Consider the following 4,378-nt stretch of genomic DNA (forward strand, 5'->3'; position numbering starts at 1 on the left):
ACTACAAAGGATCCGTGTAGAACACCCTCTACACTTGCAATCACCTTACACGTGGTGATTCAACTATTTTCCGTGTAGAACACTTTCTACACGCACAAGGGTTATACACACCATTTTTCTGATACAAGAGCTGATAGTGGGTAGGTTATCAGAAAACACTCTTCAACGAGTGAAATAAGAACAATACAGCGCAAACTATATCTCTCAAAATGAACAAGGATTAAAGCTCAATGCTTAGAAAAGAGAGAATGAAAGTTTTGAATGAATGTTGTATGCTCTGGATGTTGTGAATGTGAAGCTCTCAAATGATCTATTTATAGGCCTATGAGACTTCATATTCAAATTTTAAAAACATTTCAAAGACAACATCATTCACTTTTTCAAAAAAGAATATAACCTAATTTTTTACTTTTGGCATATGACAAAAGGAGCACACTTTCCTTTTCAAAAAATTCAAACATAATCTTTTACTTTTTGCATATAACAGAAGGAGCACACTTTCCTTTTCAAAAAATTCAAACCTAATCCTTTACTTTTTGTATATGACAAAAGGAGCGCACTTTACTTTTCAAATTTTTCAAACAAAATCATATACCTTTTGTATAAGTCTAAAAAAGCATCAATCACTTTTGAAAATATTCAAATAAAACATGCACATGTGAAAGATGACAATCAATCATCTTTAATATTTTCAAAGTTCAACCCTTTAATCAAGGCATGCACACGTAAAAGATGACAATCAATCATCTTTCAAAATTTTCAAATTTAATTTTCAAAAATATTCATGCACATGTGGAAAATATATTTTAATGTTTTATGATAAAATATTAATTTTGAGCATTAATCCTAATTTTGAATTTTGAAGAGATTTACAACATTACTCTATAACTTTAATGTGAACTTGTTCCCTTCTTGCTCATGCTTGTTTCCTTGATGTGTTTGACTCCATTGTGTAAACAACTTGAGCTTGAGACTTCTTTATTCTTTGAATTCATTTGTTATCATCAAAATTCATGTATAGATATATAATTATACAAAGCTTGAAACATTGGGTTCAACAATAACTTATTATTACAATTAAAAATTTTAAAACTAAAAAATTATATAATACATTATTTTCATCCGGGCAAATACAATCCCAAACATGAAATTCAACCGGCCAAATACAATCCCAAACATGAAGTTCAACCGGGCAAGTACCTTTTATTTTCAAGTTCTTCTATATACAATTACACTTGAGTACTCGTTATACACTTTACTGATTTGAAATATGACTTAAAGGAAGGCGCGTTGATTCAAGGGAGTACTATTGTTTGTTTTATTTTAGACATTTCATCGAACATATTCTATGCACATTGTTTGACAACATTTACAAATTCTCCGCACATCATCTGATGAACAAAATCGTTGAGCTCAAAATCCACGAAAGAAGCAATCAAATTCAAATGGCTGCATGTTTAATTGAAGAAGCTTGTAAATTTATCAAACACAAAATCAAGGTTTCAAGCAAAAGAAACTCTTGAAACTGGAAATAACAATACCATAGGTCTAAATACCACTTGACTTAACTATAAAAGGCCAAAACACAATGGCCCTCACAACCAAAACTCTTTTGTTACACAACAGTGTTTTTTGTTATGATTCTCACATAGTACATCATTTTATGGTGCACTAAAACACTTTGACTGGGACAAGGTTCAGAGGTATTCTTTTCTGGGTAAGGCCAGCACCAGTCGATTCTTCCATGTTTATATCCTTCTCCTTCATCCCTGAGGGCACTTTCCAATCGAAACAATACAAAAGATTCGCAAAGTGAAAGCTCAACGGTGGTCGCTCCCATGTATGTCCCAGGACAACCTCTTCGACCAGATCCAAATGGCAATAACTCAAAATGTTGTCCTTTATACTCGATAGAGCTATCAACGAACCTTTCTGGGTAGAACTCTTCTGGGTTCTTCCAGTATTCAGGGTCTCGTCCTAGCGCCCAAGCATTTACGTGGAGCAACGAGTTGGGGCCAATGTCATAACTGCCGATCTTAACGTCTGTCATGGTTAGTCTTGGAAGAAGAATTGCGGCTGGAGGGTGCAATCTAAATGTTTCTTTGATTATCATCTTCAGGTAATGAAAATGAGTTATGTCGGTTTCGGTGACGTTTCCTCTGTTTCCAACGACGTTTCTGACTTCATCTTGTGCTTTCTTCATCACTCGTGGGTTCCTTGCAAGTTTCGCCATTGCCCATAGCATGGTGACTGCAGCAGTGTTGCTTCCACCCAAAAACATATCCTGGAGTACACGAAGAAATATTGCATAATGATCATTAGAACATAGAAACCTAAGACCTGAGCTCAAGAAATTAAGATTAATGCAGAAAACACGAGGAAATGTGATAAAAAAAAACCATGGAAAGAAAGCTTGAGTCCTTACGAAGAGGATGGCCTTAATGTTATCTTTATTGAACGGAGGAGCACCGATGTTGGTTCGCTGATCCCTTTCTATTCTCAGCAACACGTCGATAAGGTATTCGTGGTCTTGTTCTATCTTCTTGGGGTTGAGATGAAGATCAATGGTCTGTTGCAGAAAATCATCCAAATCACGAAAAATCTTTTCGAGTCTTCGAATCCGGCCAGAGAGCTGTCAATAATCCATCCCACGTATGGAAAGAATTCAGTTGCACTGAAGCTTGCAAACATGACTTCAGCCTCATGAACCACTTCTCGAAGCTTTTCATTATCCAAACCACTCCCACGAAAATTCTTTCCGAAAGCAGTCCGACAAAGTATATTTGCTGTGAGAGCCAACATCTTCTCAGAAAGATCAACAGGGATTGCAGAAGATGCAGAGTGAGAAATTGAATTAACAAGAGAAGCTACTTCTTCTTCCCTGATAAAGCTATATGACTGCACCCTAGCCACGCTAAAAAGCTCAAGAGCACATATTTTCCTCATCTCTCTCCAATAATCACCGTAAGGTGCGAAAACTATGTCTTTGTAATTGTACGTCAGTCTCCTGGCTGTGGAAGAGACAGGTCTACTGCAACAATCAAGATCATGAATCTTTAGTGTTGTACCCCTGGCCTGTCCAAAAACCACATAAGACGATAGGGAGACAATATTTAAGTGGTTAGGCAACTTGCTTACGTCTATTGAAGCAGAAAATCAATATTTTCAATATGTTTGTACAATTTTACAAACACTCATAAACAACTCTCTATCTCTCTCAAATGGTCTCTGTTCTGGGTTTCCCCATAACCCAAATTTCGCCCAGCCCTCTGCCTTGATCTCTCACCGCAGTAAGGATAATTTACATCATTGCAAATGATCTCCTTTTATAGGAGAAGCCCACCTAACGTAGCCACCATAGTTGACAACTAAGAAATTTCCAGCAGGTTTCCTTGACTGTTGAGGGGCCGCTACAGCTTTCTAGGACTAGTGGGAACCTTCTTTCAGTGGGTGGGTGGCTGCAAACTCAAATGGCATTTCACACTTGGGTTGACTCAACAATCACCCCCTCCACCCAAGTGTGCCACACCAGGTTGCTTGCAAAATGATTCATTTTTCAAATGAATGCACCTCTTTCTTTGACATGAGAGACTTATGCTATCAAATGCATCTGCAGGTACGTCTTCAAATGGATGTCCAGATGCCTCTCCAAATGCATTTTCAAATGCATTAGCATCGTCTACATCCACGGAGCTTGCAAGGGATTTTCTTCAGAGGAGATTTACGAGTACTTTACTGTACAATCTCAACTCTCTAGGATTCTTCTTTTGCTCGAGTCCATGAGTCCGCACTCATGTGCACCTTGAGCAAACTGAGCTTCGCTCGAGCCACAACGGAGCGAACAATCTACCTGGTACCTTTACAGCTTTCAAACCCGGCTCCATAATCCTCCAATCACACCAATCTCCAACTTGAAGACTGGTTCTCAACATGCTAGCCTCCATCTCCAGCATGATCCCTTATCATCTATAAAATATTACAGCTCATGTCTTCATCTTAGAAGACTAACTAAAGTGATGCATAACTTTAGTTCATCACGTACAGTGCCCTTAATCAACACATCTATTTAGGGCAACACATCTCCACTGCACTGGGAATCAATGGTCTTTCACGGACCTTGACACATATTAGAGAACCTATTGCTGAGGTCTCCATTTCTGACCTAGCCAACTGACTTCTCATCCTGCTGCTAACATACCCTTTCTTCAATCGATGTGCCCATCTTGTGTGCAGTCTCTGCTAACTTCGACTTGCATAATCTCCACTCTTGCAAGATTTCTTCATACCGTAGTTCACTACCTTCATTCAACAGGATATAGTTTAAGGTAGTAACCACCATGGAGGTCTGATCGTCTTGGTAGTTATGTGATCACCAACT

At 38.1% G+C, this 4,378-nt stretch overlaps 1 pseudogene; it reads right to left on the reverse strand.

Annotated features, from left to right (window-relative positions):
• Positions 1 to 1,457: 1,457 nt before the first annotated feature.
• On the reverse strand, positions 1,458 to 4,155 carry LOC122312676 (annotated as a pseudogene).
• Between the last annotated feature and the right edge of the window lie 223 nt (positions 4,156 to 4,378).

This window comes from Carya illinoinensis, chromosome 6, assembly GCF_018687715.1.
Source record: "Carya illinoinensis cultivar Pawnee chromosome 6, C.illinoinensisPawnee_v1, whole genome shotgun sequence".
Classification (NCBI taxonomy): domain Eukaryota; kingdom Viridiplantae; phylum Streptophyta; class Magnoliopsida; order Fagales; family Juglandaceae; genus Carya; species Carya illinoinensis.